Here is a 13,611-nt window from a genome sequence, read left to right on the forward strand (position 1 = left end):
ACTATCAAGACTCACAAAGAAAGAAAGAGAATCCTAATAAACCAAACCAGAAATGAAATGGTGGACACAACACAACTGAAATTCAAAGGATCATCAGAGATTAGTTTGAGAATCATTATACCATGAAATGAGAATGTCTAGACAGAATGGAAAAATTCCTGGAATGCTATAGCCTGGACCTTGGTTATAGCTGAACCAGATCATATGGAATATCAGAACATACTCACTATGGAGGAAACTGAAGTGACAATCTTCCTAAAAAGAAAAGCTCAGGCCCAGATGGATTCACTAGTGAGTTCTTTCAAATACTTAACAAAGAGCTACTGCCAATCCTCTTCAGGCTCATCTAGGAAATTGAAGAAACAGAAACACTCTCAAACAGTTTCTATGAAGAAAACATCACACTGATACCAAAATCAGACAGAGACACCACAAAAAATAGAACTAAAGGTCAATATTCTTGGTTTACATAGATGGAAAATCCTCAGCAAAATTCGAACAAATGGAACCCAACAATTCATCAAAAAGATCACATACCATTACCAACTTCCTGAAATAAGAAATAACAATGGTCAAAAGGTACATGAAAAAATATTGTTCTACATTACTATTCATCAGGGAGATGCAAATAAAAACAAGGAGATATTATCTAATACCACAGAGACGGTACACATTTAAAAGTACAAGTACAATGAGAGCTTGCACAAATGAGGGAGAAAGGGACTTTCATTCACTGCTGGTGGGAATGTTAACTGATCCAGCCATTTTGAAAAACAAAATTGACATTCCTTAAGTAACTAGAAATTGAGCTTACATATGATCTAGCAATACCTGTCCTGGGAATATACCACAGGGACCGAAAACACAATACCAAAAAGGAATCTGCACTCCTATATTTATTATAGCACTATTCACAATAGCCAGAATCTGGAAACTATCCAAGTGCCTGTGAACAAATAAGGGGATAAAGAAACTCTGGTACATCAACACAATAGAATACTATGTAGTCATTAGGAAAAAATAAGTCATAAAATTTGCTTATATGTGGATGGGCATGGATAGTTTCATGCTGAGTGAAATGAATTGGAGGGAGAGACATAGACATAGAAAGATTACACTCATTTGTGAGATATAAATAAAACATGGTCTGAGCATAGTACCAAAGACAATATAAATGAGGGCCAGGTGGATTGGTCCATGGTAGAAAGCTTGTCACATGAGATGGGGGGGGCAGTTGGGAGTGTAGTTTGGGCAGATAAGGTACCAATATGATATAGATATTTAGAAATGATCATTCCAGACAAGAACTGGGTACTGAAAGGATGCAAAGTGATATCCATGTTAACCCTTCATTAACACTACTGCAAACCTCAGTGCATAGAAGAGAAAAAAATGAAAAAAGAGAGAGAAGAAAAGTGTCTGTCATAGAGGTGGTGTGACAGGGGGTGTGACTGGGTTCATTACTGGTGGGAATTGTACACTGGTAAAGGTACAAGTGTTGGAACATTGTATGACTGAAATTTAATCATGAACAACTTTATAACTGTGTAACTGTGAATCACATAGTGATTCAATTAAAATGAATGACATACAGCAACTATCTCAAAAAAAAACCATATAAAGTAGATGAAATAGGTATTAAATAGTTAGCACTGTAGCACTGTTGTCCTGTTGTTCATCGATTTGCTCGAGCAGGCACCAGTAACATCTCCATTGTGAGATTTTTTGTTACCATATTGAATAGCAAACAAGACATCAGTATAAAAGTTAATAAAAATATATAGACATTATAAAATAGCAAGGGATATACTTGCCAAGAGACGTAATGCTCATTAACACAAATGCACCACCATTAGAATGAAAATGAAAATATGTAAAGGAGTACTAGCAGGCCTAAAAGAAAATATTGACAGCAACATAACTTTGTTAGGTGACTTTAATGTCACAGTCTCACAAGCAACCAAGAAAAGAGACAGGAAAAATGGAAAAGATGGACTCAATCTATATCTATAAAACTATCTCTCAAAATTTGTATAAACATTCTTCTCCAGTACATATAAATCATTCTCAAGGATAGCTCACATGCTGGGCCACAAAGCAGGTCTTTATAAATTTAAGAAAATGGCAACCATATCAAGTAACCTCTCAGAAAATAATACTTTAAATTTGAAATTAAAACACAAGCACAAATCTGGGATAAACCCAAATACTTGGATGTTTTAACAGCATAATACAATGATTGGGTCAAAGAATAAGCCAAAAAAAAAGAAAATCAAGACTCCTGGATGCAAATGAGAATGAAGACATGACTTTCCAGAATAAAAGCTATACTGAGAGTGAAGTTCCAAGAAAAACAGGCACAAATAAACGTTCTATCTTCACACCTCAAGAAACTAAATAAGAAAAACAGAGTTCAACATAGGAGGGAAATAATGAGAATCTGAGCAGAAATTAATTACATAAAAATAAAAACAATAATACCAAAGAACAAAGAAATCAATACCTTGGCATCTTAAGAACTAATCAGATCAATAAATTTATGACTAAATTCACAAAGGAAAAAAATATAACCATGATAAATTGAATCACAAATGAGGGGGAAAATGCAACAGATGACACAGAAATACAAAAGACATACAAGATGATTAAGAACAACTTTATACCACTAAATTGAGAAATCAAGGAGAAAGACACATCCTGAGATTGAGACTTGAGGAAGCAGAACACTTGAATAAACATACTTCTCCAAAGGAAGTAGAGACGAGACTTACCAAAAACATCTCTCCATGAACAAAAGTCCCAGGGCAGTTGGGCTCATTTTTGAGTTTTTCTTAAACCTTTGAAGAGGACTTTATAATTATCCTTCTCAAATTATTTTAGAAGCTAGATTGAACAGGAGTCCTCGTCATCAATTTCTATGGGAACTAACACCTTTTAGGGACATCACAGAGATAGAAAGTTTTTACCAATATCTCTTATCAATATAGATGCAAAAATCCTCAGTAAATTCTAGCAAGTCAAATACATTAAAATAAATGCATCACAATTGGTATTTATCCAAGAAATAGAAGTATGGCTCAATATATACAAGTCAACTAATATTATAGATCACATTAATAAAAATAAGAAACATGTATGATCATATTCATAGACGCAGACAAAGCATTTGACAAAATCAAGTACCTAATCATGTTGAAAATTTCAATCAAATGCATCTTGAAGGAAATAATTTCAATATTGTAAAGTCCACATATGATATAACCACAAACAAAATCATCCTTAATGTAGAAAATCTGAAATATTTTTTCTAAGCTCATATATGAGAAAGATTCCACAGAGTGGATTGATGGATGAGGAAATAGAATCCAATCAAATACTTCTTAGAAGACACACACTTTATCTGTCATGATAATCAGAGTCAAAATGAAAGTTTAGAAAATACTCAGTTAGGCTTAGAGTGACTAAAAATGCAGGGAAACTCATGAGAAAAAAATAGCATTCAAGCTACAAAATGGATGAGATAGGGATATCACATACTTGCTAGGGGATCAGTAGATAAAGAAGACTTAATACCCTTATCAGCATATATACACCAAATGAAGGAGCAGTAAAGTGCATAATGCAACTGCTAACAGACCTGAGTTGGCAAATTAGTTGCAACACAATAGTAGAGAAACCAACATCTACTTCTTGCTTTTGGACAGGTCAAAAAGACAGAACATCGATAAAGAAAAAAAGATTCCTAAATGAGGAATTGTATGACCTGGGGTTAATAGTTATACAGGACCCTTCATCCCCAACAAGTTGAATATACGTTCTTTCCCAATGTATAGGGAACATTACCCAGGATAGACCACATACTTATACACCATTTCAATGTCCACCAAAACACAAAAATAGAAATTGAAACCACTAAAACACAATCATGAATAACTGTGATTTCATGATGACTAAATAAAAAGGAAAAAAAATATAACCAGTAGTTTTTCACACCACAATTCTGTGAAGGTAGAAATCAACCAATGCAAGAAAGTTAGGAAAAGCCTGAATATTTGGAAAGTGAATAAAACACTGCTAAATAAAAATAAAGGGAAAACCATAGGAGAAATTAAGATTCCTAAAAGTAAATAAAAAAGAAGACAAAAACTACCAGAATTGATGAGACATAGCAATAGGGAGGATTTCATAGCACTACAGGCTAACATCAAGAGATAAGACAAAGCCCAAATAAATAACATAACCTCACATCTAAAGAAACCAGAGAAAGGTCAGAGTGACAGTAGGGCAGGTAGGGTACTTGCCTTGTATATCTAATTTGAAACTGTGACAAAAATACAGTGATCAAAACAGAGTATTACTGGGTTAAGGATAGACTATGACCAATGGGTCAGAACAGAATATCCAAAGACAAAGTCCTAAATATATGGCCAGATTATTTTGACAAAGGAAGTGAGTGTATACAATTGAGTAAAGACAACCTCATCAATCAATGTTGCTGAGAAAACTGGATAATTACGTGTAGAAAAGTAAAGCTGAATCTGTATCTTACACGAAAGTCAATTCAAAGACTTTGAGATCGGGCCAGAATCTATAAAGTACCTTGATGAAAATATAGACAGAACTCTCCAAGATCTGAACCACAAAGGTATCTTCAATGATATGATGCCATTGGCAAAGGCAACAGAATAAATAATAAACAAATGGAACTACACCAAATTAAAGAGTTTCTGCATGTAAAAATAAACACAGGATAAAACTAAAAGACAGCTAACTGAATGGGAAAAGATTCACATTCAGTACATCAGATAAAGGGTTGATATCCAGTATATATTAAGTAACCATATTGAACAACAAAAAGAAATTTTAAAAAACATCAAAAATGGGTAGTGGAAACAACCAGGGACTTCTCTGAGGAAGACCAATGGATGGCCAATAGGCATATGAAAAATTACTCATCATCATTTATTATTAGGTAAATCCAAATCAAAAAGACAAAATACCATTTCACAACAATGAGAATGACATGAACCAAAAATATTTGGAACAGTCTTTGTTAACAGTATTGTGGTGATAAAGGAACTCTCATCCACTTTGGTGGGAATTTTGTCTCGATCAACTTTTATGGATAAAATTATGGAGGATATTTCAATAAACTAAGAATTGAGAGCTACAGTATGTACCAGCAATTTCAATTCTAGTTATCTACATGCAAGACACAAAATTATTCATTCAAAAGGACATATGTACATTATGATTCACTGCAGCATTTAACACAATAGATAAGATATAGAATCAGCCTAGGCACCCAAGAAGAGATGGATTATGAAAAAATATATATGTATATATATGGAATATGTATTTCAGTATAATGGAATACTATGCAGCTGTAAGAAATTATGGAATCATGCAATTTGCTGCAAACTGGATGAAACTAGAAGATATATTGAATGAAACAAGCCAGAAAAAGGACAAACACAGGATGATCTCACTTATATGTGGTATATAGAATTGTACAATTGTGCAATTGTACAATGGAATGCAAATTTTAAGGGAGGTTGTATTTATACTTAGATCACCATTGGTCCCAGATTACAGTGAGAACGATAGAGACAAAAGAAATAGATGAAAGAAGAAGAGCTATATGGGAAGAAATGGGTATAAGGGCCAAGGGGATTTAAGTATATCAGTGGTGTCAAAGAGTGGAATAGCTAAATATCCAAACCACAGAGTTAACAATATTTAAAACATGAGATCAAACCTTGAATAATCAAGTGCATAAATGAGTCTGTCAGTATAACAGGCAAGGGGTGGAAAGGGATGGGCAGAAGAAACCTGTGAATCCTGTGGAGGGAAGATGGCACATTTGAAGTGGGATTGGTGCTGGAACACTATATCTCTAAAACTTAACTATGAATTACTTTGTAAATTATGGTGCTTTAACAATATTTTAAAATTTAAAAACTAGATAGAGAATTAATGAATCCCAAAGTATAAATAAGGAAATAACAGAAGAGAGAATAAGTCTAGGGGACAGTACAGAGATTAGGGTGCATGCCTCATATGCACCCTAACCCACTTCAGCACTAGATGGCCCGCAATATCACCAGGAACATCCTTGGAGGCCCCCAGCACTGCAGGGTATGCATGGATATTTGCCAGCAACACAAGGTCCCCTGCTTGGAAGATTTGTTCCCTCAAAAACAAACCTACTGGGGCCGGAGCGATAGCACAGCGGGTAGGGCGTTCGCCTTGCACGCGGCCAACCTGGGTTCGATCCCCGGCATCCCATATGGTCCCCCAAGCACCGCCAGGTGTGATTCCTGAGTGCAAAGCCAGGAGTAACCCCTGAGCATTGCTGGGTGTGACCCAAAAAAAAAAAAAGCAAAAAAAAAAAACCAAACCTACTAGAATCCATAAGGTACATTGAAGACAAGGTTGGCAAAACCCTCCACGACACTGAAGCTACAGGTATCTTCAAAGAGGGCTCACCACTGACCAGGCAAGTGGAAACAGAGATAAACAAATGGGACTACCTTAAACTGAGAAGCTTCTGTACCTCAAAAGATACAGTGACCAGAATACAAAGACAGTCTACAGAATGGGAAAGGATATTCACCAAATGCCCATCTGATAAGGGGTTGATATCAAGAATTTACAAGGCACTGGTTGAAATCCGCAAGAAGAAAACATCTAACCTCATCAGAAAATGGGGCGATGAAATGAACAGAAACTTTCTCAATGAAGAAATATGAATGGCTAAAAGACACATGAAAAAATGCTCCTCATCACTAATCATCAGGGAGATGCAGATAAAAACAACAATGAGATACCATATCACATCACAGAGACTGACCCACATCCAAAAGAAAAAATAGCGACCAGTGTTAGCGTGGATGTGGGGAGAAAGGGGTTCGCCTTCACTGCTGGTGGGAATGCTGATTGTTTCAGCCCTTTTGGAAAATAGTATGGACACTTCTCAAAAAATTAGAAATTGAGCTTCCATTTTGACCCAGCAATACCACTTCCGGGAATATATCCCAGAGATGCAAAAAAGTATAGTAAAAGTGACATCTGCACCTATATGTTCATTGCAGCACTGTTTACAATAACCAGAATCTGGGGAAAACCTGAGTGCCCGAGTACAGATGACTGGTTAAAGAAACTTTGCTACATCTACACAATGGAATATTATGCAGCTTTCAGAAAAGATGAAGTCACGAATTTTGCATATAGGTACATCAACATTGAAAGTATCATGTTAAGTGAAATGAATCAGGAAGTGAGGAACAGACATAGAAATATTGCACTCATTTGTGGAATATAAAGTAACAGAATGGGAGACTAACACCCAAGAACAGTATAGATAAGTACCAGGAGGACTATTCCACAGCTTGGAAGCTGGCTTCACATATTAGGTGAAGGAGCAGCTCTGATAGAGAAGGGATCACCAAGCAAAGGGTGCTAGGTGGGTCCAGTAGGGATGGGAGATATGGGCTGAAAATAGGCTATAGACTGAACATGATGCCTACATAATACCTCTGTAACAAATCACAACACCTAAAAAGAGAGAGAGAGAGAGAGAGAGAGAGAGAGAGAGAGAGAGAGCAAAAGGGAATGCCCTGCCACAGAGGCGGGTGAAGTGAAGGGGAGAGGGTGGGGGTGGTGTGAAGGATGCTGGGACCATTGATGGTGGAAAATGGGCACTGGTGGAGGGATGGACACTCAATCATTGTATGACTGAAACGTAAGCATGAAAACCTGTAAGTCTGTAACTTTACCCCACAGTGATTCAGTAATGAAAAAAAAGAATAAAAGAAAACCTACTAGAGTGGAATTTAATGTTATCAATGATATAAACATGAAGAGAACAATACAAAGAGCAAATGAAACCAGTAGCTGGTTTCCTGAAAGAATAAATAAGATCAACAAATTCTTTGCTAGATTGTGGAGTAAAAGAGAGATATAACTGAAATAAATTGGACAGAAATTAAAGGAGAGAAAAAAATAGACACCTTAGAAATGCAAAAGACCATACAATGTTATTATGAACAACACTATGCCACTAAGCTAGGGAACTTAGAAGAAATAAATGTCTTCTTAGAATTATGTAACCTCCAAATATTGAATCAGGAGGAAGAAAGAAATCAGAAAAGAAAAATCACAAGTAAGGAAACTGAAAATAATTAAACCCTCCAAAATAAAAAGTTGTGGTCCAGATGGCTTTAATAGTATGTTCTATTAAACATTTGAAGGAAACATACCATCCATAGTCTCCTAACTCTCCCCACATGTCAAAGAAATAGAAATCTATCAGAGTAGATTCTAAGAAGTCAATTACTCCTTATTAATTGAACATCTTATTAAATGTAATAGGGTTAATCTAGTGCTGAAGTGGGTTAGGGTGATATGAGACATGTACATAATCTCTCTACTATCTCCTAGGCTTTTTTCTTTTTTTATTTCCTTCTTTCTACTTTGGTATTCATTAATTAATTATCTCCCTATTATTTATTTTTAAGGCATTGTTAAATCACCATAATTTACAAAGTCAGTTACTTCTTAGAATCTACATCACATTAATACCAAGAGCAAACAAAGAACTAGTGAGGAAAAGAAAAGAAAGTTTCCGGTCAATATCACCAATGAACATTGATCCTCAACAAAATCTTAGTGAAACAAATCCAACAGTATATCAAAAAGAACACGCACCTTTACTAAGTGGGTTTCTTTCTGGGTCTTGGGATCCAAGGATAGTTTAATATACACAAATGTATTAATTTAATAAACCATATAAATAAAAGCAAAGATAGAAATAATATGATAATATAATAGATAAAAAATTGACGAGATTCAATATCTACTCATGTTAAAACCATCAACAAAAGAGTAGTAGAATGAAGACACTTCAAGATAGTAATGGCAAAGGTGCTAGAGATACAGCAATTTGGGTGTGTTCCTTCCTAGACACCGATCTGAGTTAAATCCCTGACATTCCATATGGTCTCTGAAATCTGCCAGGACTTATCTCTGAACTCAGTGTTAAGAGTAAGCTTTGAGAACCCTTGGTTGTGACCCCCCCAACAAAAACATTACAGTGATAGTCATTTACAATAAAACCACAGCAAACATCATATTCAATTGCATAATCTGAATACATTTTCTCGGAAGACAGGCACAAAACAAGGTAGTTCACTTTTCCACAATTATTTCATATAGTTTAGACTCCTAACCATAGCAATTAGGCAATGAAAATAAATCAAATTCATTCCAATAGAAAAGGAGTCAATTTTTCATTTTTTAAAATTTATTTATTTTATTAAATCACCATGTGGAAAGTTACAAATTTTCAGGCTTATGTCTCAGTTATACAATACTCGAACACCTGTCTCTTCACCAGTGCCCATATTCCACCACCAAAAACCCCAGTATACCTCCCACCGCCCACCTCCCCCACCCCCGCCTGCATAGCTGATAAATTTCACTTCAATTTCTCTTTACCTTGATTAAATTACATATTTCAACACAAAATTCACTATTGTTGTTAGAGTTTCCCCCAAAAAACAGCCCTGCTGACAAGGAAGTTGATGACTTTATAATATACATGGAACATCCTAAAGTTTTCAGTGGATAAAAAAAAAAACGCTTAGAAACAATAAGCTAGCATATCAAAGTAGCACGGTACAAACCACACATACACAAATCCATTTCATTTCTATGTGAAAGAAGCAAAGTAGATGAGAAAAAAATAAAAATAGAGAAATTATTTTAAATAGGGTTTAAAACCATCAGGTGACTAGGAATAGAATTAACAAATTATACAAAAGACATACATAAAAACTTGGGGGTTGGAGATATAGTACAACAGGTAGGCACTTTCCTTGCATGCGAATGATCCATGTTCAATTTCTGGGACCACATATGGTCCCCTAGACTCTCTCAGGAATGATCCCTGAGTACAGAGCCAGGTGTGAGCCCTGAACACCGCCAAATTTGGATCAAAAATTTTAAAAAAAGAAAAGAAAAAGAAAAGCTTTAAGTTACTATTGAAAGAAACAGAAGAGGACACTAGAAAATGGGAAAACATCTCATGTTCATGGATTGAAAGAATTAACATGGATAAAAGTAACCTTCCTAACAAAGCACTATTACACATTCAATGCAAGTCCCTGAAAAATTCCAGCGACATTCCTCAAGGACTTGAAAAATCAACTCTACTGAAATTTGCATAGTGTCATAAAATCCCCAAATAGCCAAAGCTACTCTAAGAAAATTATGATGAAAAGTGTTTTAATTTCTGACTTTAAATTTCACTATAAATCCATAGTAATCAAAATCATGTAGTACTGGAAAAAAAGATAGGCTCACAGATCAATGGAACATACATACACCAGAAATAAACACTCAGATTTATGATCAGTTAATCTATAAAAAAGGAGCATTGCTTGTACATGAATTGTAGCAAGGGAAATCCCTTCAATAAAGTGTTGGGGAGATTTAATGTTAAGTGTTTAAAAACTGAATCTGAAGCCATAACTAACACCACAAAGAGCTCAAAAAAGTAAACTAAAAGTGAATTTTAGACAACAGCCAAAGTGGATTTTAAGTAAATAAGGAGTATACATCAAGTTTAAAGGGTTTTAAGTGTCAAAAGAAACTCAGGATAAAATTAAGACACCCCAATTAATGAGATTAAAAATTTGCACTGAGCACATCAGATACAGGTTAATGTCCAAATATATAAAGCACTGACAAAGCTAAAGGGCACAAATAAAGATAAAGGGCTCACATACTAATAACCCAATCCCAAAGGGGGGAAATGATAAGCATATACGTGCATGAAGAAGACATATGAATAGTAAGCAAGTATATGAAAAATTGTTCATTATTTCTTATTATTTAGAGAAATGAAAATGAAAATGAAGTATCATCTCATACCAGTGATAATGGCATCAAAATCCTGGAAACATTCGGTGCTAGAAGAGATTTGATGAAATAAAAAGGAACGCTCTTTCCCTGTTGGTGAAAATATTCTCTGATTCGGCCTTTATGGAAAACGTTCATTTATGGTTCATTCTCAAAAAGTTAGAATAGATCTTACGATCCAGTGATTCTTCTTCTTGTACATGAATTGGAGCAAGGAAAATCCCTTCAAAAAAGTGTTGAAATCACCCTCCCAAGCCAAAAGCATTAATTCAAATATTTATGCACACCTACATTCATTTCAATGCTTAGTATTGTAGTCAGGATGTGTTAACAAGATAAATGCCCAATGACACAACAGATGAATTAATAAAGAAATTGTGGTCTAGGACTGAAGTAGTACAGCGGGGAGGGTGGTTGCCTTGCAACTGGTCGACCCAGGTTTGATCCCAGGCATCCTATATGCTCGACTGAGCCCGCCAGAAGTGATTCCTGCATGCAAAGTCAGAAATAATCCCTAAGCATTGTTTTGTGTGCCCACCAAAAGAAATGCAATATACACAATGAAATACTATGCAGCTATAAGATGCAGTGACATATTTTCTAAGCTTGAATAGAATTTGAGAGTACTATTTTATGTGAAATAAGTCAGCAAAACTACTTTCAAACTTATATCACAAAACACTGGATGACATCATTTATCTGTGGTATGTAGAGAAATAAAATAGAAGATAGACAACATTGAAAAATGGCAAACCTTTTGCCATGGATTTAAACAGTCAACCCCAAATAGAATGGGTTGGGGAGAAGGATAAAGTAAACTAGAAATGATGCCAGGTCATTGATTGAGGTCTTGGGCACTTTGGTGGTGGAGGTATGATAACTGTACATCAAGATAATAAACATCAATGGTACTGAAAAGACGTTACCTAAAAGGAAGAAGGAAGGAAGGAAGGAAGGAAGGAAGGAAGGAAGGAAGGAAGGAAGGAAGGAAGGAAGGAAGGAAGGAAGGAAGGAAGGAAGGAAGGAAGGAAGGAAGGGAAGGGAAGAAAAGAAGGGAGTGAGGGAGGGAGGGAGGGAGGGAGGGAGAGAGGGAGGGAGGGAGGGAGGGAGGACCCCAGAGAGACTGGCTCATATGTGAAGTATGAATAAACGTAGGTCAGGATTAGACAAGGTTTGGGAAATAATCATTGAAATATGGTCAACAGAACTGTGAACTGAAATGCTTTAATGGGAGAAAGACACCTACAGATAATGGTGGAAGAATCTTGACACTGGAGGTCAGAATGTGTAGAAGAACTTCAGATATTAAACAGTAATATTAGTACTATTAAAACTTCTAATACTCTCGGGCAGGAGTGACAGTACAGTGGGTAGGGCATTTGCCTTGCATGCTGCCAATCTGGGTTCAATTCCCAGTTCCCGTGTGGTACCCCAAGAACCACTAGGAGTAAGTATTTCCTGAGCATCACTGGGTGTGGCGCAAAAATGAAACAAAACCAAAAAACCTTGATACTGAACAAAACCCTATTTGAAGAAAATAGTGAAAACATCTTTATAATAGTTTCATGTTACCTATTTATATATTTTATGAATTCTTTGTATATGGTGTAAGAGGTCAAAATCCATATTTTCATGTGGCTGTTCAGTTGTTTTAGCACCATTCGTTGAAGAATTTTTTTTCACCTTTGATTGGAGCGATAGCACAGTGGGTACAGTGTTTGCCTTGCACACGGCCAACCCGGGTTCGATTCCTCCATCCCTCTCGGAGAACCTGGCAAGCTACTGAGAGGATCCCGCCCACATGGCAGAGCCTGGCAGGCTACCCGTGGCATATTCGATATGCCAAAAACAGTAACAACAAGTCTCAGAATGGAGATGTTACTGGTGCCCACTCGAGCAAATCTATGAACAATGGTACGAGAGTGCTACAGTGCTACTGACTATAGAAACTTCGAGGTAATCTTTCAAATCAAGAAGTGTAAGTCATCCACATTGTTCTTTTTCCGATACATCTTAAACATTGTTATCCCTTTTAATTAAAATAAATTTTAGAATAAGTTTGCCAATTTATGCATTGTAAATAATATGAACTTTTAAGAGAGAATATATTGTATCGGCTGATCAAGTTTGAGAGTGTTTTAGACTTCAGGGTTACAGATATCTGTTATGCAAACACAGCATTATATTTGTTTAGCTCTTTAAGTATCGTGATTTTCAGTATACAAGTCTTACATGTCCTATGTTAAATTTACTTTTTAGGCCACACCTGATGATCCTCACTCAAGACTTACTAAGTTCTCCAGGGATCACTTTCGATAGTGTCTTTGGGACCGTATGGAGTTCCAGGGAGAGAACCCTACTTTGCAATGTACAAGGCAAGAACCTTACCCTCTGTACTATCTCTCCAGTTCCTCCTTGGTTAACTTTATTCAGAAATGTTTTATTTCTTTTGATATAAGTATATTTATGCTAATTTTTGTTTACATCAGTAATTGAATGTTCATGAAAAACAATAGCTTTTTATAAGTTGATCTTTTATCATTTACACCTGTAGTCTTCATAATTATCTATTATAGCTTTGAAAAGGGCTGGAGTGATAGCATAGCGGGTAGAGCGCTTGCCTTGCACACAGCTGACCCGGGTTTGATTCCTCCGCCCCTCTTAGAGAGCCCAGCAAGCTATCCAGTG

Source organism: Sorex araneus, chromosome X (genome assembly GCF_027595985.1).
Source record: "Sorex araneus isolate mSorAra2 chromosome X, mSorAra2.pri, whole genome shotgun sequence".
NCBI classification, from domain to species: Eukaryota; Metazoa; Chordata; class Mammalia; order Eulipotyphla; family Soricidae; genus Sorex; species Sorex araneus.